Source organism: Chiloscyllium plagiosum, unplaced genomic scaffold (genome assembly GCF_037043375.1).
Source record: "Chiloscyllium plagiosum isolate Xiang-an unplaced genomic scaffold, Cpla_swu_hap1 HiC_scaffold_48, whole genome shotgun sequence".
Classification (NCBI taxonomy): domain Eukaryota; kingdom Metazoa; phylum Chordata; class Chondrichthyes; order Orectolobiformes; family Hemiscylliidae; genus Chiloscyllium; species Chiloscyllium plagiosum.
This window is the reverse complement of record NW_028270186.1, coordinates 49,470,708-49,493,780: the sequence shown is the minus strand read 5'-3', so window position 1 is coordinate 49,493,780 and position 23,073 is coordinate 49,470,708. Positions and strand designations below refer to the sequence as shown.

General features: G+C 44.3%; 1 non-coding gene across 1 annotated transcript; it reads left to right on the top strand.

The window, feature by feature from the left end:
- The first annotated feature begins 8,575 nt into the window (after positions 1-8,575).
- trnar-ucu (transfer RNA arginine (anticodon UCU)) lies at positions 8,576-8,667 on the top strand. The gene is given in 2 exon segments: positions 8,576-8,612; positions 8,632-8,667. It is a non-coding gene; the product is annotated as a tRNA-Arg (tRNA).
- The last annotated feature ends 14,406 nt before the right edge of the window (positions 8,668-23,073 follow it).

Genomic DNA, 23,073 nt, shown 5'->3' with positions numbered 1-23,073 from the left:
CGACTTTCAGCTCCTCTCCAATCACAGGCACTGAAGCACCTGTAAAGCAGATGTGTCATTGTCAATAATGATGTGCTCATCAGGGCATTTTGTTCAAACAGAGATCAGAAAAGGAAACTCAGAACTGGCACTGGAGACAGCACTGAGATTATGTTTTACTTTAAAAGTTTGCTCTGCTCTACATTATATCCAGAATAGTGAACGACCGGAGATCCCAATCTCAGGGGAAGGGGTTACCCACTTAAGAAATAAATGAGGAGAATGTTCTCACATTGAGAGGGTAGCAAGTATGTAGAAGCATTTACAGCCAAGGCCTGTCAAGACTGGGTATATTCAAGGCTTCAATTATCTCTCTGTTAATAGCATTGAGCAAGGGGCAGTGTAAAATGTGTCCAAATCTGCTGACAATACACACGCGTGGGAGAGAATGTTATGATGAGATCGTGGCAATATGCATAGGCATATAGATAGATTGGATGAGTGGGCAAAAACTTGTCAGATGCAGTTACATGTCCGGTTTGTGAGGTCATGCACATTGGTCGGAAGATTCAAAAGACGGAGTACTATTAAAATCGAGAGAAAGTAGAAGAAACGTGTGACACAGAGGAATTTTATACACGGCACAAAGTTTAGGATCATATTATTTCCCTGACAAAAATGTTGGCTCCCTTTCCGATTGCAAACAATGAAAGAGATGGTTTCCCAGGAAAGAAAAATTTACTGAAACTAATAGCCGAATCGTAAATTTAGAAAAGACTTGGAACGTTCCAATGGACGACGTTGATGTTTATGACTCTCTAACATTTGTTTTCAATGGGCTGGGTGTGTGATATAGGGGAGCTGGAGAGTGGAAGTCAGATTACCCATGATTACTTCATGCTTCATCTGTCTTCGTCATTTTTACGGTTTATTTCGCATTTTGGTTCCCGTGAGTGCCCTTGTAAACTATACCCGCTGGTGACTTATTTCCCTGGTTGTTCTTCATAACGATTCGAAAGAATTCAACATTCGTTTCTCCTGAATCTCGGTAATCTCTGATCAAATATCACCAGAACCTCGACATTTTCCACGTCTGTCTGTCTTCGTGGAATATTAATTGATCCGTCACTGTGTTACTGTTGTACAAATCAAGAACAAATCAAACAGCATCAATAGCATCTCAGATGTCAACGCAGATAATTGCAGCCGCTCCCCAGACCATTGCCAACTGTGCGATCACAGAAGCATACATTGTACAGCCAGGAAACTCAAAACAATAGAAACACTCTTTTGGGCTGCGGACCTGGTTGTATTTCTCAATCAGAAATCGATTTTTACATTGGTGATCTCAACAGTTCCCTCACACAAGGAACTAACTGATGCTGAAGACGGAGGATAAAGTGTGGACTGTAGATACTGGAGATCAGAGTCAAGAGTGTGGTGCTGGAAAACACAGCAGATCAGGCAGCAACCGAGGACTAGCAGAACCGACGTTTTGGCCGAATGCCTGATGAAGTATTCATGTCAGAACCATCCATTCTCCTGCTTCTTGAATGCTGCCCAATCTGCTGTACATTTTCAGCAACGGACTCTCCATTGCTGCAGACTGTCACACAATCCAAGCTTCACGCCACGGAATCAGCGACACTCCGTGTCATGAGTCAACCTACACCTGGCAGTGGTGTTTCGTGTCAAGTTGATCTTCAAGAATGCGTATCGTGAGTTGTCTGTCCTTTATAATGTTTCATGCAGTCACTACAGGCAACATTGTTTGTCCAAATTTGTCCTGCCTTTGATGGGTATTTGGTCCATTTTTTGGTGAGTTGTTGTCAAATATGTCTTTCGGTTTATGCTGTCTCATACATCCGAGTGGCCAGAGGAGTCTGGCTGTACGTGCCGAGACATGCTTTTACCTATAATGTGGCGAGCTTGGTTTGTTGGGTAATGGCATGTCCTCCTGGCGTTGGTTTTGACAATGAATGTGCGGGAATATCTATTGTTGCAAAATATTTCTGGAGGATCCACTAAACAACACAACCAGCTGTTCCGAGTAGCAATGCACAGCGATGACGAGGACAACAGATTTGACTGGGACAACACAAAAATATTAGGGCCAGCTAAACAGAGTGAAGCCAGAGAATTTCTAGAATAACGAGACTCATCCAATGACTCCATCAAAAAACATGTTGATCTGGACCCAACATACTGGGACATGCAAAGAACGACAAGTACCAGCAACTGAAAGCAGTCGGAAATACATTAAACCAATTCGAAACGCTTCAGGACAGCAGTGTTTCACACGAGTTTCATCTGCCTTGAGGATATCACCGAGAAACGGGAGGAAACGGCCGCCAACCAACTTCCCGAAACCACCGAACATCCCCACACCATCTGCACCCTTCACCGGAACTGCAGATCTTTACACAAACCTTAAAACCCTGAAACAGTCAGAGCCGCCCCAGCGGGAAAATGAACCCTGGCCTCTCACGTGACAACTGAGGTTACCAAACGCCACACGGTGGATGTCAGAGCTAACTGAGCCTGCAAGCTACTTGTGCATGCCCTTGTCAATAACACCTGCTTGATTATCCTCATCTCATTTTCCATCATTTAACATTGTATGCCTTAAGCATTACAAATTCACAGTTCAATATCTCTGGAGATTATCAGAATTTCTGGCACTCTGACATATACAGACAGTGATGTCCAGATTCCAACCACTCCCTAGTTGATAAAGTTTTTATAATGTAGGGCTACTCGAACATTTATGACTCTTATCTTAAATCTATGCTTGATTGATCCATCCATCATCGAGAAAATTTTCGTTCAGTGTACCAAATCCATGCCCCTCATTATTTCCTACATCTCAATACTGTCTCCTCTCAATCTCTCCTGCTCTCACAAAAGCAAGGCCAGTCTGTCTAAACTCTTTCATAGCTGAAGTTCTTCAATCCAGTCAATATATTGGCAAATCACTTCCGCACCGTTTCCACAGCTGTCATATCGCTTCTTTTATGTGAATTGCAGAATTATACATAACATCCTAGCGAGAGACGAATAAAGACTTGAAATAAATGTGGGGAATTCACAAACATTGGTCTTTTCCAATAAAGTCTCTTTTCTTCGATACTGTTCTGTGTATTTTTCATGAACCCAGTGCTCAAATGAACTCTGGTCCATGCAAATCAAACACTTTACATGAGGATTGATAACCTAACCACATTATCTGATTGCATTAAGGCTTAATGTTCCTCATGGTGGTATTCGGGCATGTTCACCTAACAAGAGTGACAGCTGCAGCACTAACTTAACAGTGTCAATGTGAAAGTGAATGTTAGTTTGTGCAATGCCCCAGTGACATGGGAGGAGGGATGGAAATGAAGAATAGTGATTGGGAAAGGGAGAAACTTCTCCGATATTGGCTGCAGATAAAGTTTGAAGCAAAAAAATCATCACCTTCGAGAGCATTTTAACATTAAAAATTGATTGTTTCCTTTCTGCGTTTGTTTTGCAAGGGTTATGTGGAGTAACATGGAACAAATGCGCATTACTGTTACTCGGATTTGAATGAAGGTTGCTGCGGCCACAATGCAGTGGACGAATCATTATTCGATCACATGATTAAATAACCAACAGTAAAAGCAATAAATGCAATGTCCGAGGTTGGCGAGGAATAGCACCACATGCATAAGAGGAGAACCTAATGAGATTGGGTTGTATCGTCATCTTCGATGTCCTCAGTGGCTGTGGAGATTCCATTATTGAGAATGTTGAAGACTGAGTTCGATAGATTTCAAGAAAAGATTAAATGTACAGACGTAGCACACAAATTGTTGAAATGTAGGTTTCAATAACAACGAAGTTTCACATCGTTACTTTACCAGTGCCTCGAGACAAGGTAGAAACTAAGGTTGCACACTTCAATCGCACCGGTTTCCAGGTCTGGAATCAGAGAAATTTAGTGACGCAATGGCAAAGATTCGATCGGAAATTGAGAGTGGAATGAACGCGTGAATTTCTCCTCTTTCGGCCAGTGACCAAGTCCGTAAGCATGCAGTCCTTCTATGAAGGCAGAGAGGCGCGTGAAACGCCCAGGCTGGGAGCTCCAAACTAGGCCGGCGCAACTTCTGTTGACGTGGAATAGGGAGCTGTGGGAGACGAGGCTGGGAGATCTAACCTCTTCTGGATACACTTTAATTGACGGCGCAGGAAACTTTGGGTTGATGGAACGTATCCTGAGCGATTTTAATCTGAACTGAAATAGTTTTTGGTAGCATACATTTTTGTGGATTGAGGGAGGATTTGTCCCAGGGAATTGCACAATTATAAATAAACATTTTGCAAAGACTGAACTCGTCTAGGACGATCTGTGCATTGTGAAATGGGCGAAATATCAGTGCAGTCTGACATTTCTCATATTCTGACTCTGCAGTCGGTTAATTTTCTGGAAGGAATTTTAAAAATCTTTTATGTGTTATTCAACTCCCTGCTAGCTTGTTCTGGTCTGGTCATTGATGTAACATAAACAACCGAAAATTAATATGATGTTGGGATTCGGTTCGAGGTTCCCTCGAATTACGGAAGAACAATGGGAGAGCAGAGGTGAAATTTTTCAGAACAGCAGTGATCAAATTGAATGAATGGGCAGGCAGAGGGTGAAAGGAAGCTTCATGGGGATAAATGACTTTTCTTTGCCAATGAAACTACCTGCGTCACAAAGTGTCTCACCTGGACTGACAGGAATGGAGTTTATAAGTCCTTCTCCATAGAGTGAGGCGGGGAGAATGTAAACACAGCAAGCTCCAAAAAAAACAGAAATATTTGTTCTTTTCTGAACCTCAGTTCTGGACTGACTAAGATGACCTTTGGAAAATTAATTTGCACCATGTCAGAAGAGGACTTACAGATTCGACCACGGAAACCAAATTACATATCAAGATAAAGTCATACCACTTTATTCGCTACATCCCCCCTTTTGACACATGGTCCTCAATATGTGTTAATTGGCATGGAATGGGAATAATGGTCGCGTTGACAGGGTTTACCAATGGGGCCACACCACACCCATTCCCTCATTCTGCACCCTGCCATTGTCTATTCACGCTTGTCCTTCGGCGTGGCCTGCGACTCGAACTCCCATTAGTCTGCTTTGGATTACAAATATTTGACATACACATGTCAACTGATCACGTGGCGGCTGCTGGGCTGCCGTCCTTCCCGCTGAGGTTGCATTCGCATTGCCTTGAGAAAGGGAATCGTACTTTTTCGTGTGGGCTTCACATTTACAGACAGCGAATGATTTAGTCGGTAGGACCTCTTCCAGGAGGTCAGAAGTCAGGCCACAGTGTATTTTGGGCTTTCCAGAGTAGGTCAAGAAGCCCCTGTGTTTCCACAGAGTTCCACAATTATGTACAACCCCGTATGCATATCTGCTGTCGGTGTAAATATTCACTATCCTTCACTCAGCCAATTTACATGCCTCAGTCAAGGCAATCAGCTCCACTGCTTGAGCTGACAGATGACAAGGGAGTGATTCCGTTTTGACTACCTCATGAGTAGTTATGACAGCATACCAAACACAATTCTGGCCTATCCGTTTGCTCCTGAATGCTGACCCATTCACAAAACAAATCGCCATATCCTGGTTCTAAGTTTGTGAATCCTGCACGTCTGGTCTTGGGCTGCAAATTTTATTAGTTACAGCGACACAGTCATGTGAGTCTCCGTCTCCTTCTGTGGGGAGAAGGCTAGCAGCATTACGGACGTTACATCTCGTTATTGTAATGTTAGGCATTTCCAATAGCACAGTATTGTTTCTGAGCCAATGTGCTGCCGACATGTGTGCTGTGTTTTGCTCGGAAACAGTAAGGATGCATGTGGGACCAGGAGGGTTAATTATCTAAAGCCGACTGTGTCCCTGGACGCTACAACAAACTTTTTCAGCTGCAGCCACGGCTCGCAGGCATACAGGCAATCCTGCCGCTACTGGGTCTAAGTTTAGCCAAAATGTAAGCTACATGCCTCAATTTTCCCACATTATCCTGCATCAGCACAGATGTCATGCATCTACTGTTTGTACCAAAGGCTTGTTTGGATTCGGAATCCCCAGTGTAGGTATGGTTTGGAGCGCCATTTTCAATTCAACTGGTACGGTTTCTGGTTCTGCAACTCCTAGCCATTGGAAATTTCATTTCGGGGGCCTCAAGGATTGTATAATGTGGGATAAAAATTCTACAGTAGGAGTGCATGACCAAAAAGAATAGCAATTGTTTCTTCGTGTGAGGCTTTGGAATTTGCTGGATTGGTTGAACTTAGTCTTGACCAATGGCCTTACCTTGATCAGACAAGAAGTGACCTAAGAACTACACCTGTTGTTGCACAATTTGTAATTTTGCGAAACTAGCTTTGTGCCAATTTCTGGCTATATGGCAGAGCAACACAAGCGTATCTTTCTCACATTGTTCCTCTGTTGGTGCTGCTGTTAAGCATTCGTCGACATACTGCAGACGCGCTGACCCCGGGGTTAAAACAAGAATCTCCAGACTCCAGCATCGAGCCCCATTAATTATGGCGGGGGACTCACAGTCATCTTGACAAAGTTGCTTGAATGTATACGATTTGCCTTTGAGTGGAGAAGTGAACCAGAAGTGACTATCTGGGTGTACTGGTACACTAAAGAAGACATTTGCTAAATCCATAACAGAGAACGAATTACTGTCCGGTGGAATTTGAGCTAATATAGTACAAGGATGAGGAACATTTGGGGCGGGCGGAACAACAGGATAGTTGACTACCTGCAGGTCTTGAACAAAGCTCCGTTTCCCTGATTCACTTGGAATGTTTGCCTTTTTGACCGGAACAATGGGGGCCCTCACCGGTGATTATCCACAGGGAAATATCACTCAAGCCTTCAGAAGGGATGCAAAGTAGTATCCTTTGAGAGCCTCGGGTTTTAACGAGTCTTGTGTTCTGCAAGGACGATACTCAGATTTCGGAGTTATTCTTATGGGGTTCACAGCTTCGTATGAACCCCACATCACGTTTGCCTTTTGCCCTGCACTCAGTAGGAACCCTTCTTAATCTTGGGTCCGAGACATCTACCATAGCGAATCGCCAGGCTACCGTCTTGGCGGGGTTCACCTGGACTGCTCTATCTGCCTGAGTTAGCCAATTTAGTTTCTTCATATCTGTCCTTATATCTGCATTGAATCAGATACGCACATCGTCGCTGAAGACACAATCTTTCATTTTTTTGTGCCTGCCGTACCCATCGTCTCAAATCCTGCCACCTCTCGCTGGATGCCTTCGCCAATGGTACATGAGGAAAGGTGCGTTCCACATCAAAAGGATAGGGTCTACTTACCATCACAGATACTTTGGATAAGTTTACACTGACTGCACATCTGTGATCATTCCAATAAACTTCGCACAATACTAACTGATCTGGTTTAACCAATCTCCTCAAACAATCCTTCTTATATGATTTGTAAGGGCCATCACGGTGTATGTGTGCTGTGAAGTGCTGCATAACCCCAGCAAGGAAATCTGTGTTAATGGAATTAACATGGTTACTTGATTGCTGGGCGAGTGAATCGCTGACTGAACGTTTGGTTCTCTGGCTTACTCGCCACTCATAGACGTGCATCGTGGTCCTGAGTCGTAATTTACAGCTTGCACTGGTAATTCTTCTTTTCGTATGGCCTGCAAGCCTCTCAGGGTACTGCACAACCCAGCTCCTCGGATGCTGTCTGAACTGCTGTGCTTTTCCAGCCCCACTCTAATCGAGACACTGTGTTCCCAGGCAATCATTTCAGTTTCTGGTCTGCTGCTGTGCTCTTCAAGACACAACACAAGCTGGAAGACCGGCAACTAATTTTCTACCAACATACCATGCAAACATTAGGACCCAACATCGAGTTTAGAAACCGTCCGCCCTCTTCCACATTCTTCGTCCACTCGCCCTTCCCATCAGTTCCGAAGACGGATCACTGGACTCGAAACGTTAACTTTCCTTTCTCATCAGAGATGGACAAGAGCTGCTGATTTTGTTCAGGCCTTTTGGCTTTCCTTCTGAGAACTTTGCTTTTCCGTTGTAATCGCCAGACTGCTGGAGGCGTCAGATTGCAGGAGGACAATTTCACTGGAGATGAAAAGAATGGCAAGGGCTGGACCTCTCCCATTGTGAAGGTAGACGAGCTAGGCTGGGGATGTTTATCTAACCGCAGAGAAGGCTGAATGAGAAACCGATTAACGTGTTCATTTTATGAAGAGGATAGATATGTGTGACAGGGATAAGCCTGTATTGGGAAGGAACAGAGTGACATAAATGAAAGACAGGAGACAAGGATTAGATTTAGGAAGAATGCTTTCACCTATAGAGTATTGATTATCTGGAAATTATTATCTGAACATGTGGTAAAGCTACGTATCATGAGAACGTTTCAACAGTATGTAACCGAACACTTGATGAGCCAGAGAACACGTGGCAAAGGGCCAGGCACTGAAAAGTGTGACGAGGACAGACAGGCGCGAGATGGGTGTACTGAACGCAATGCGTCAAAGGCAAACTTGTGTGCTTAAAGCTCACTGTGTGTGCGGCTCTGTGGCGTAATGCAAAGCGCGTTGGACTTCTATATCTCTATACAAGTTGCTATTCAAAGGTTGTGGGTTCGAATCCCATCAGAGTCGAGTGTTCATTTATGTATTGCAAAGTGGTCAGACCAGACACGGCTGTCATCTGAAAACCCAACAATATTCGTGCAGAAACCCATTGTCTCAAAACGGAACATTTTCCTCTCACAGATTTACATTTTCGAAGTCTATTTATGATAGAGATCGATAAATATCTGCTAGCCACTAGGCAACACGATGACGTGGATGGGCTGGAAAAAGACTTAACATTGTTGTGTCAGCCATGATGATATCGAATGACGTGGCGGGGCAGGATCGGTGTTAAGAATGGCCTCCTTCTGCTCCTTTGTGTCTGTGACATTTCTGGCCCGGGTTTTTAAACAATCACAATAAGGACAATATGAAATAAACGCCAAGTAATATTTTGGTCTCACCTCTACCTCGCTTCCCTCCCAGCTCGAATAGGCAGCTCTTGTTTCAGCTTTAGATCAGACAGCAGAGGATTCTCACAAGTTCTCCTTCAGTTTGAATGTTCCTTCACATAGGTTTCCAAGTGGACACATGGAGCAAGCAACTGCATGGATTCAGGGGATTCAGGGGCAGATTTCCCCTTTGCTGGGCTGGAATTATGCCCAAGGTAATAAACGTGAATTTCTGACATTTTGAATCTTACTCTGGATTCTTGCGACTTTACTAATTAAACTGAATTTCAATTTGCCTTTGCATAACATTATCCGAACTTCACTGTTTATGAAAACTATTCCACATGCTCGTGGATGTAGTATGCTGAACATTGTTGATGTTGTGTGCAGTGTGAGTGGATGTGTCATATGAACATGCCAAAGGAAGTTGGTGAAATGTCAGTGAATCGAATTCTCTGACGAATTGACGCTGATAGAAGGGAAATCCCAGTACAGTGGCGACATAACATTTCCTGTGATCAACGCAGGAAGCCACGGAAAATGTGCGCAGTATTCAATAAAATCGATTTTCACCACATTTTCTGTGCCATTTTCCTGAAGTTAATGCTTCATAATCGGTGATTCATTATCAGTATAACCTGCTCTGCACTATGTTTCATTTCAGGTCCACAGAAAAAAGTGAGTAATTGGGTTGAGAGTCCCAGTGGTAAGATCAGGAGACGTTTGTCATCATTAGACGGCAGATCCAGTGGTGTAATGAGTTAGCTTGCTGTAGTTGCATTACAAAATGGCAGTACATGCACTGCCAAAATTGCGCATTGGATTTTCGCCAGGTGTTAGTTTTACTGATAGTAAACAGAGATGATTGCACCTTCAAGCTGAAGAACAGTTCAAACACGGAATATTACACCGCAATAAAGAGCTTTTGGCACTAACGTTGCACAGACCTGTGATACCAATGTGAAGTCCATCTGACCAGCATTTTGGCATTATAAGCCGTAAATGTATCCAATGATCATTTAATTGCCCTGAATGTTGGTGAGTCTACAACTGTTGAAGGCAAGGCGTTCTGCACCCTTACTACTCTCTGTGAAAGGAATCGACTTCGGCATCAATCACTCTCAAAGTACATCGATGTACCATTGTGCCAACCATCACCATTTGAAGAAAAAGGCCTTCACTGTGCACCTTAAAGCAACCTCTGATCATCTTTTATGTCTCTATTAATTCACGTCTCAAAATTCTAATCTCAATCAAAAACAGCCTCAAGTCCCTCAGCCTTTCCTCGTAAGACCTTCCCTTCACAGAAGGCAACATCCCAGGAAATCTCGTCTACAACCTTTCCAATGCATTCACATCCGTTCTATAATGTGGCGACCAGAACCGCACGCAACTCGACAAGTTTGGCCATACCAGACAAATTTCTGGAGCTGGAAAGGGATCGTTTGGCCCTGAAACTAAATCCCTCTCCCAATAAAAACTAACACACTGTGCTCATTGCAAACAAATCCATCAACGTGTGTGTTAACCTTCAGAGTTTTATATACATGGACGCCGAGATCGCTCTGCTCATCAAAACTTCCAAGAATATTACAATTAGCCCAGAACTTTTTATTCTTGTTGTTCATTCCAAAGTAAATCACCTCACACTTTTCCACAATAACCTCCATATGCCAGCTCTGAGCACCGATCTGCAGATTATTCGTATCCCTCTGTAACCTGCAGCAGACTTCGGCACTGTTGACAACTCCATCGATTTAGTGTGTTCTGCGAGTTTCCTCATCCATCATCCCATGCTCGAACCCAGGTCATTTATAAAGGTGACAAACAGCAGTGGACCCAAAAAGGAACCTTGTGGTACACCATGAGTAACTGAACTCCAGGATGAATATTTTCCATTAACTACCACACTCTGTGTTCTTTCAGCGAGCCACTTACTGATCTAAACCGCGAAATCACCCTCAATCCCATGTCTCTGTATTTTATGCAACAGCCGACCGTGCATTCGTGAAAATCATATCCACCATGTTAACCACTTTACTCTCATCCACTTGTTTGTTGACCTTTTCAAAGAGCTCAATAAAGTTTGTGAGGTACAACCTGCTATTCGCAAAATCGTGTTGACTGTAGCGAATCAACTTCTTCCTGCTTAGGTGATCATAATTCATATCTCTCATAACCTTTCCCAAAACTTCACCTTCACGGAAATACGTTCCACTGTTCTATAATTTCCAGCGTTCTCCCTACTCCTCTTCGTGAAGAAGGGGACAATATTTGCTGAATTCGAGTCTTCTCGCACTAATCACATAGACACTGACGAACTAAAGTTGGTAGTCAAAAGTTCTGCAATCTCCTCCCACGATTCCCAGAGAATCCTATGATACATCCCAGGGGACAATCTATTTTCAGGCTTTCAAGAATTGCTAACAACTCATCTTTATGAATATCAATTTCGTTTATTCTAACATATTGCATCTCAAAATTCTCTTCGACAGCATTGTCTTTTTCATTTGAGATATGATGTAAAATATACATTCAGCGCCTCTCCTATCCTCGGACTCCGTTGACGACGTCCTCCTACTGTTCTTGACAGGCCCTAATCATATCCTAGATATTCTTTTCTTCTTGAAATGACAAGAGAAAGCTTCAGGGTTTTAAACGACCCTGCCAGCTAAAGACCTTTAATGTTCCCTGTTGCTCTGAGTAGCTCTCTCTTTTGGCCCTTCCTTGCTAGCTTTTAACTTTCAAGTGCCCTAACTCAGCTTTCATATTACATGTTACATGCACTGCCTTCTCCATCTTGACAAGAAATTCAACGTTTTGAGTAAAAATGGCTCCCTGTCTCAACCTCATATTCCCTGCATGACACATACACACTTAGCAAGGACATGCATGAGCGCCTCCCTGAACAAGCTCCATATTTCAGGTGTGCAAAACCCCTGCGTTTACTTTTCCATCTGGTGCATCCTAACCCTTGCCTGATCGCATCATACTGGCCTTTCTCCCAGCGGTACCTCATGTTCTGCGATATATATATAGAAATATATCCCTATGCATCACTAAATAAACTTACCAAATTGTGGTCACTATCACCAAAGTGCTCAATTATCTCCAAATCGAACAGTTGACTTGCTTCATTACGCAGTACCAAATCCAATATATTTTTGATTCTTCTTGGCCTATCTACATGCTGCGTCACGAAACCCTCCTGCACACATTGGACAAAGACTGACCAATCAGAGCTCCTCAAACAATAACATTTGCAATCAATATTTGGAAAGTTAAACTTCTCCACTACAACTACCTTGTTACTTCCGTTCCTATCCAGAATCATCTTTGCAATCTTTTCCTCCATATCTCTAGAACATTTTGGTGGTGACCTCCACTTGCCTGATTTTAATCTCAGCCTATTCTAGTTCAGCAGATTGAGTCGGGTCCTCACCAAATATCCTTTCTGCTACCATAGCACTGTCTTTGACAAAAAATGCCACATCTCCCCCCTTTTTAACGACTTCCCTGTTCTTACTGAAAAATCGAAACTGAGGTGCCAGGAACAACCATTCATTTCAGTGCTCCATTCATGTCTCTGAAATGGCCACAATATTGAAGTCCCAGTGAACAACCCATGACACCTGCTTTATCCCAGATGCTCCTAGCGGTGAAGTAGACAGACTTCAAACCACCTTCATCCTTGCCAGCATTCACTCGCAAACCCGAAAACCTATTTATGTCCTAACCACTCAAAACTTCCAGCAAACTGCCGCTAAAATTCGGGTTCGCAATCCGCTGCTGAATTCGTTTAAACCCTCCTGAGGAGCTTTAGAAATTATCCACTCAGGATGTTGGTACCCTTCCGGGTAAGGTGAAGACCATCTTGTTTGTAGAGGTCCAACCGACTCCAGAATGAGCCCCAACTATCCAGATATCCAAATCCCTATCACCTGCACTATCCTTACAACCACGTGTTCATCTGCTCTCTCCCTGTTCTTTCCCTCACTATAACGTGGCATGTGTAACCAATCAGAGAGAGATCAACTCTGTTTGATCTAGATCTAAGATGTCACCCTGGATCCCTGAATTTCTGCCATACATCCACATCACTTTTATTACATGTGTTGTTAGTGCATATGTGAAACATGACCTCGGGCTGCTCCCGCTCCCCTTAAGGATCCAGAAAACACGCTGTGAGACATCACAAACCTTGGTAACGAGGAGGTATCACATCAATAATGAGCCTGCCCTGTACCCACTGAAACTGTAATCTGTCCCCCTCACCATGTAGTGCCCTATAACTATTGCTCTCCTCCCGTCTCCCCTACCTTTCTGATCACAGGGACAAACACTGTGCCAGAGATCTGTACCCCATGGCTTACCCCTCGTAGGACATCCCCCAAAAAAGTAACAAATACGGTATGCTTGTTACAGATGGGCAAAGCCAAAGTGGATGCCTGCACTGGCTGCATGTTCCCTTTTCGTCTCCCGACTGTATACCATCGACCTTTTTCTTGTACCTGAAGTGTAACTGCCTCCCTATAACACCTCTCAATTCACCTCAGACTACCCAAAGATCCAATGTCCAGCTCCAGTTCCATAAAGCTGTTGCCAAGGAGATGGGGTTCGGTGCAATTCCCGTAGATTCAAATGTCCCGTAGATTCATATGTGTGTGTGTGTGTGAATTCAGAATATTTGGAATTGGTTGGTCGGCCATTTGAATGTTCTAGGAGAAAGTGAGGACTGCAGATGCTGGAGATCAGAGCTGAAAATGTGTTGCTGGAAAAGCGCAGCAGGTCAGGCAGCATCCAAGGAACAGGAGAATCGACGTTTCGGGCATACGCCCTTCTTCAGGAATGAGGAAAGTGTGTCCAGCAGGTTAAGATAATAGGTAGGGAGTAGGGACTTGGGTGAGGGGCGTTGGAAATGCGGTGGAGGGTGGTCAAGGTGAGGGTGATAGGCCGGAGTGTGGTGGAGGCGGAGAGGTCAGGAAGAATATTGCAGGTTAGGAAGGCGGTGCTGAGTTCGAGGGATTTAACTGAGACAAGGTGGAGGGAGGGGAAATGAGGAAACTGGAGAAATCTGAGTTCATCCCTTGTGGTTGGAGGGTTCCCAGGCAGAAAATGAGGCGCTCTTCCTCCAACCGTCGTGTTGCCATGGTCTCGCGATGGAGGAGACCAAGGACCTGCATGTCCTTGGTGGAGTGGGAGGGGGAGTTAAAGTGTTGGGCTACGGGTGGTTGGGTTGGTTGGTCCGGGTGTCCCAGAGGTGTTCTCTGAAACGTTCCGCAAGTGGGCGGCCTGTCTCCCCAACATAGAGGAGGCCACATTGGGTGCAGCGGAAGCAATAGATGATGTAAGTGGAGGTGCAGGTGAATTTGTGGCGGATATGGAAGTGTCCCTTGGGGCCTTGGAGGGAAGTAAGGGGGGAGGTGTGGGCGCAAGTTTTGCACTTCTTGCGGTTGCAGGGGAAGGTGCCGGGAGTGGAGGTTGGTTTGGTGGGGGGTGTGGACCTGACGAGGGAGTCACGGAGGGTGTGGTCTTTTCGGAACGCTGATAGAGGAGGGGAGGGAAATATATCCCTGGTGGTGGGGTCTGTTTGGAGGTGGCGGAAATGACGGCGGATGATACGTTGTACATGGTGGTTGATGGGGTGGTAGGTGAGGGCCAGTGGGGTTCTGTCCTGGTGGCGGTTGGAGGGGCGGGGCTCAAAGGCGGAGGAGCGGGAAGTGGAAGAGATGTGGTGGAGGGCATCGTCGACTATGTCTGGCGGGAAATTGTGGTCCTTGAAGAAGGAGGCCATCTGCGTTGCATGGTTTTGGAACTGGTCCTCCTGGGAGCAGATGCGGTGGAGACGAAGGAATTGCAAATATGGGATTGCGTTTTTACAGGGGGCAGGGTGGGAGGAGGTGAAGTCTTGGTAGCTGTGGGAGTCGGTCGGTTTATAGCAAATGTCCATGTCGATTCGGTCACGCAAGATAGAAATCGAAAGGTCTGGGAAGGGGAGGGAGGAGTCTGAGATGGTCCAGGTGAATTTGAGATCGGGGTGGAAGGTGTTGGTAAAGTGGATGAACTGTTCAACCTCCTCGTGGGAGCACGAGGCATCGCCAATATAAAGTGGATGAACTGTTCAACCTCCTCGTCGAATGTTCTTCCCGTCGAATGTGCGAGCTATATGTATGTACATATGTGTATGTAAACATATGTATAAATGTGTGTGCGCATGCATGTATATGTGTGTATGCATATATATTTAATATTTAATATATATATGTTTAAAAGTTGCAAAAGAACATTGAGTAAAACAGCATTTATTCAAAAAATATCTGATTTTGTGGAGTGTTCTGTCCTTGGGAAATACCTCAGTTACTTAAGACCAGCCATAAAGACTCCCTGAGTGAATATCCATCACTCACTAGAGATACAGAGGTGATTTTTGAAGTCGATGACGTTTGTCCTGTCGCTGATCCTGCGCTGTGTTAAATTCTGGAAAGGATGTTTAGCTCGTATCATATTACTAATTTTGCTGCAAACTCGCACAGTCCATTAAAACAATCCAAAAGTTCTTAGGTTTATCTCATTGGACATTTTGCCTTTTATCAGAAAAACTAGAATAGAAATGACAAAGTACTGCTATGAAGATTACAGAATTCAAACAGGAATTATTTTCGTGTCTTGTCACTAGACATGGTTGCGGGAGATGAGTGAGCAGCAAATGGACTCACTCCCTTCTCTGTGATTGCAGCCAAAGTTTCTAATGCGACAGATGAAAGAACAAAGGTGCATCACATCGGCAGGTCTGTTCCAACTCACGATAGTATAGTTTCACTTTGATTCTCGCCATCTCCTAAAGTATTAGCTGAATGGGGAGATCAGGATCCTGAAGGTATGCTGATACATTGCGCGAATTATTCCCACACTGTTGGCATCACTTTATATCATAAACCAGTTATGCAGCAGACTGTGCGAACCGGCTTCCTTTAATGCTGAGCTAACACAAACAGCTCAGTTCCTTTACATTTTAAAGAAGTTCACGTAGAACAAGCTGCTAAAGCTTTCCTCACAATCAGCTCATTCTACACTGAGTCGTGCTCAGTTGCAGGTGTTATGAGGTTTCTTTCCAATTAACGTTAACCAATTAGAGAGTGTGCACGTAACGTGTACCCATTCTGGCCGCCCAGACTCCCTGTCCCGGTGAAATTCACTCCTTGTGTGTCTGCACGCATCTTTACAAATATTTTAGAATCAACTTCTGAATAATTTTTCCTGAGAAAAAGTAAGCATTTTCGAATTCAATAGCTGTAGAAAGAAAAAGAATGCGAGCTCCAAACTTCTCTCTATCATTCATCGCTGGTTTTCAAGTTCTATACTCTAGATATAGATCCATCCGAATGAGGGAATTTCCCTCCTGTTTACTCTCACCAAATTCACATCACCTAGAAACCTTCTATACGGACACAACTCAGTTTTACCTGGTTTCACGCCACATGATCTATTCGTCTTTTCCACCATCCCATGAAACCCTGCTTTGTCTTTTCAAATGGCATTTTCCCCCACTACATCGTTGGCTTCCTTTCCATTATTCTGTTTCCAAGTAAACGCTGTCCATTCTTCCTGATGTCTTTTCATTCCAGTCATCGCCATCCATGTCTTTTATCATCTCTTTATGTCCCAGTATAGTCCATGTTGAGAAAGGATGCTGGGGCCTAAAAAAACCCATGAAAACCCGCTCTAATGCTGTATACAATCAGCTCATTCTGCACTGAGTCGTGCTCAGTTGCAGGTGTTATGAGGTTTCTTTCCAATTAACGTTAACCAATTAGAGAGTGTGCATGTAACGTGTACCCATTCTGGCCGCCATCCATGTCTTTTATCATCTCTTTATGTCCCAGTATAGTCCATGTTGAGAAAGGATGCTGGGGCCAAAACAACACATGAAAACCCGCTCTAATGCTGTATACAATCAGCTCATTCTACACTGAGTCGTGCTCAGTTGCAGGTGTTATGAGGTTTCTTTCCAATTAACGTTAACCAATTAGAGAGTGTGCACGTAACGTGTACCCATTACCAATGTAGGGAAAATGGGAGCTAGTTCAGTAAAAAGTGAATCCGTTGGTTGTTGCACAATGGATCAATCACTGATTGGGTCGTGACTGTTTTTCCTCACTTTTCTCCCCTGTCTGAACATGTGCTAAAGCAACACAATAAGGGAACATGGAATGCCTACAGTTCAGAAATTGCCTTATCGATGCAACAAATGCACACAAATCCTCCTGGAATTAACCCTCACAGAAGAATTCCTTACCCTTTTTCTCTTCATTTGCTCCTGAATAAGGCACCTTACTGACAGTCGACCCAGTTGTCGGCAAATCATATCTCTGGCGCTGTGAGGCAGCAGTGATAACCAGTGAGCCACCTTGCGGCCCTGCACAATTATTCAAGGCACATGCGGACGCATTTGAAATGTCAAAGACGCTCGACTTGTGTTGTTGCCCTTATCAGGAACAATAAATCCAGATTCCCTGACCAAGAAATTCATCCAAACCACAGCGGTGAAATCGCTGTATGGTAACCACTAGTCGACTAGGAAGGACGGCATGTGCAATTGCGTCTTCTCTAAACAGCATAGGTTTCTTTTCCTGCGATGAGAAATTCCTTCCAAAAAAGAGTGTTTGTGACACCGTGCTTTTAGATGTTTGATGACTGGCACATTATGTCAGTGCCAGTCATCAAACATCCAAATATTCTCGTTTCCAGTTTCCACCAATTGGCCCACAGCCTGACGTCTGAAGTGTTCATCTGAATGAGACTTTCCCTGCAAAGTTTTAATCTCAAATGAACCAGTGAATGAGACTGAAGTCAGATACCGTCAACTTTGTTCATGAACTGTGGGAGAACTGAACCTCATTTTGACCCATAGAGGGAACTATACAGAGACATCTTTTGAAAGTGACAAAGGCCTCAGGAGAGCCCAACTTCCATAAAATGAGGAATTGACCCGTTTGGCCTCTTCTTTCTTCATGACTCGCTTTAAAACCGATTCTGTTTACATAAGCAGAGGGGTATACAGGCGGGAGGCTGTCCCTCAAGGACTGTCCCAATCGGCAATAATTTGTACCTGCTAAACGTTGACTTCTCCAACTCTGAGGCAGCCTGGCTAGCTGTGTTCTTCCAACTTCCTGCCTGTTTAATTGGATTCCAGCAGATTCCTGTCTCGACATAAGGAACAGAAGCATTCAACCGCATCCCTGTACGTTTTCGTCCCCCATTGTTTCACCGTTTCTTTTCTGCTTTTCATGAATCACGTTGTTCTTCCTGCCAAACGAAGGCATTATTCGCATCAGAAGCTCGTCATCCTCATGTTCCTCGAAGGAAAAACACGTATGTGGACTTCCAAACAGAAACAAATGGGGCCTGGGGCGGGGGGGGGGGGGGGGGGGGGGGGGGGGGGGGGGGGGTTGCCTATAAAATGACTTCCAGCTATTCCTTCAAAAGTAATTCCTAACAACAAGGAGAATCCATCTTCGGATGCTTGCTGCAATAGTTGCAAGAAAATTCAGCAAGGTTGTAGTGTGAATCGAGGTTACAACCCCGGGCTCGAACCACTGAGCTATGGGAGCACTAACATATGAAGCGTTTTGAGACTGACAAAAGATGATGACCTCTAGCAGAAAAACTTTGGTCATCTCAGTTTTGTGATACAAGCTTCGTTTTGTGTGACAAAATACGACTTGAAACCCACTTCTTTGATCACGTGTTTGATATAACACTTTGTCAACTTCCCAATATCTCATAATGTGACAGGGATCAACATTTGTTTAAACTCACACAAAGTAAAAGCTTTGAAGCTTCTTTTATATAAAATGCACGATGTAGTATTGATACCAGCTCATTACCCTTGATTTCAGCATGTATTGCAGGTTTTCTTAATCACTTGGTGAGTAATTCCTTTCCTTTTGCCTGGTGCGATTTACGTTGCCAAGGGAATTCATAATTTATGGCCTTGGCAGGTGACTTTTAGGCACCAAACGTGAAACAGTTCAAATCGAACATGCTCCGGAGCTTGGAATTCGAGGGAATGCAGAATATCTGAGAGTGCACTTTAAAACATAATCTTGGGTGTCGTGTCCGCTGGCTGGGTTGCATACTATTGACCAGCTCTATTTGCTCTTGAGTGGGCTGGAGGACATGACAGTGATAGATAGAGGGAAGACAGTCAAGAGATTTGTAGAAAACGATGAAAAATTTGAAATTTAGCTGCCCGGTGATGGGTGAGCAACCCTTGTTTTGAGTACTCCGACATGCAGGAGAGGTATTGGAAGACCTCAGGATTACATCATTGGGTGAATAACCTGCAACTCCTTACCTTCCACCCTGTGGGAGCCCTTGTGGAAAGATAAAGCTGCGAAGGCCGCAGTGCACGTTTGCGAAAATGGGCGTTCGTAAAAATGCCATTCAGATAATGCACAATGAAACAGTGAACAGAACGCAAGTGCACTCTTGAATAGAAGCAGTGGGAGTTAGACCATAGAACATAGAACATAGAACATTACAACGCAGTACAGGCTCTTCGGCCCTCGATGTTGCGCCAACCTGTCATACCAATCTGAAGTCCATCTAACCTACACTATTCCATGTACGTCCATATGCTTGTCCAATGACGACTTAAATGTACTTACAGTTGGCGAATCTACTACCGTTCCAGGCAAAGCATTCCATACCCTTACTATACTCTGAGTAAAGAAACTACCTCTGACATCTGTCCTATATCTATCACCCCTCAATTTAATTCTATGCCCCCTCGTGCTCGCCGTCATCATTCTTGGAAGAAGGCTCTCCCTGTCCACCCGATCTAAACCCTCTGATTATATTATATGTCTCTATTAAGTCACCTCTCAACCTTCTTCTCTCTGACGAAAACAACCACAAGTCCCTCACCCTTTCCTCGTAAGACCTTCCCTTCATGCCATGCAACATACGAGTAAATCTCCTCTGCACCTTTTCCAAAGCTTCATCATCCTTCTTATAATGTTGTGACCAGAACTGTATATAATAGTCCAAGTGCGGCCGCATTAGCGTTTTGTCCAGCTGTAGCATAACCTCATGGTTCCAGAACTCGATCCCTCAATTAATAAAAGCTAAAACACTGTATGCCTTCTTCATAAACTTGAGCTGAAAATGTGTTACTGGAAAAGCGCAGCAGGTCAGGCAGCATCCAGGGAACAGGAGAATCGACGTTTTGGGCATAAGCCCTTCTTCAGGAATGACCTGCTGCGCTTTTCCAGCAACACATTTTCAGCTCTGATCTCCAGCATCTGCAGTCCTCACTTTCTCCTCCTTCTTAACAAACTTCTCAACCTGGGTGGCAAATTTCAAGGATCTCTCTACCTGAACACCGAGATCTCTCTGCTCACCTACACTACCAAGAAACTTACCATTAGCACAATACTTTGCATTCCGGTTGTTCCGATCAAAAGGAATCACCTCTCACTTGTCCGCATTAAACTCCATTTGCCACCTCTCAGCCCAGCTCGGTAGCTTACCTATGTCTCTCTGTAAACTACAACATCCTTCATCACTATCCACAACTCCACCGACCTTAGTGTCGTCTGCAAATTTACTAACCCACCCTTCTACGCCCTCATCCAGTTCGTTTATAAAGAATAACGAACAGCTGTGGACCCAATACCGACCCTGGCGGTATACCACTGGTAACTGGACTTCAGGATGAACATTTCCTATCAACAACCACCCTCTGTCTTCTTTCAGCAAGCCAATAACTGATACAAACTGCTACATCTCCCAAAATCCCATTCCTCCGCATTTTGTGCAATAGCCTACTGTGGGGTACCTTATCGAACGCCTTGCTGAAATCCATATACACAACATCATTCGGTTTACTCTAATCTACCTGCTTGGTCACCTTCTCAAAGAAATCAGTTAGGTTTGTGAGGCACGACCTACCCTTCATAAAACCATGCTGACTATCCCTGAACAAATTATTCCTTTCCAGATAGTTATAAATCCTATCTCTTATAACCTTTTCCAACAATTTACCAACAACTGAAGTGAGGCTCACTGATCTAAAATTAACAGGATTGTCCCTACTCCCCTTCTTGAACATGGGAACCATATTTGCTATCCTCAGGTCGCATGGCACTATTCCTGTAGACAATGACGATTTAAAGTTCAATGCCAAACGCTCGGCAATCTCCCCCCGGCTTCCCAGAAGGTCCTAGGATAAAGCTCATCCGGCCCAGGGGGCTTATCTATTTTCACACTCTGCAGGATTTCTAATACCTCCTCCTTGTGAACCTCAATCCCACCTAGTGTAGTACTCTGTATCTCAGTATTCTCCTCCACAACATTGTCGTTTTCTAGAATGAATACTGTTGAAAAGTATTCATTTAGTGCTTCCCCCATCTTCTCTGACTCCACACACAACTTTCCAGTGCTATTGCTGATTGGCCATAATCTTACTCTCGTCATTCATGTATTCTTTAAATACCTATAGAAAGCCTTAGTGTTTACCCTGATCCTATCCGCCAAAAACTTCTCATGTCGCCTCCTGGCTCATCTGAGCTCTCTTTTTCGGTCTTTCCTGGCTACCTTGTAACCCTCAAGCGCCCTAACTGAGCCTTCGCCTCTCATCCTAACATAAGCCTTCTTCTTCCTCTTGACCAGACATTCTACTTCCTTCGGAAACCACGGCTCCCGCTCTCGACAGCTTTCACTCTGCCTGACAGGTACATACTTATCTCAGAAACACAGTAGCGTTTCCTTGAATAAGCTCCACATTTATAATGTGCCTATCCACTGCAGTTTCCTTCTCCATCCTATGCTTCCTAAATCTGGCCGAATCTCATCATAATTGCCTTTCCCCCAGCTGTAACTCTTGCCCAGTGGTATACACCTATCCATTTCTATGTCAAAAGTAAACATAACAGAATTGTGATCGCTATCACCAAAGTGCTCACATACTTCCAAGTCTAACAACTGGCCGAGCTCATTACCCAGTACCAAATCTAATGTAGCCTCCCCCCTTGTTGGCCTGTCTACATACTGTGTGAGAAAGCCCTCCTGCCCACATTGGACAAAAACTGACCCATCTATAGTACTCGCACTATGTTTGTTCCCAGTCAATATTTGGAAAGTTGAAATCCCCCTTAACAACTACCCTGTCATTCTCACTGCTATCGAGAATCATCTTTGCTATCCTTTCCTCTACATCTCTGGAACTATTCGGACGCCGATAGAAAACTACCAACAGGGTGACATCTCATTTCCGGTTTCTAACTTCAGCCCATATTACCTCAGTTGACAAGTCCCCAAACATCTTTTCTGCAACTGTCATACTGTCCTTGACCAACACTGCCACAAGTCCCCCCTCTTTTACCTTCTTCTCTGTTCTTACTGAAACATCTAAATCCTGGAATCTGCAGCAACTATTCATGTCACTGTTCTATTCATGTCTACAAAATGTCCACAACACCGAATTCCCAGGTACCAACCAATCCTGTAAGGTCATCGACCTTATTCCAGATGCTCCTGGCGTTGAAGTAGACATACTCCAAACCAACGTCTTGCAATCTTGCGACCCTGAAACTTGTTCTGGACCTCCCTATTCTCAAACTTTTCGATACGTGAACTACAATTTTGGTTCCCATCCCTCTGCTGGATTAGTTTAAACACACCCCAATAGTCTTAGCGAATTTACCCCCAGGATATTGGTACCCCTCTGGTTCAGATGAAGACCGTCCTGCTTGTACAGGTCCCACCTACCCCAGAAAGATCCCCAATTATCCAGGAATCCAAAACCCTACATCCTGCACCATCCCTGTAGCCATGTGTTCAACTCCACTCTCTCCCTATTCCTTGCATCACGAGCACAACAGCAGGGAGGGAATTTGAATGGACGGATGGAAGTGTATTATGACCGTGACTTCCAAACGAATGGATTCGAGTTTGAGCTGCAGAAGAGCAGAGCCGTGGAAGAGTTAATGATGTTAATGAAATGCAAGTCGGCTGACATGGTGATGTTGGGGATATG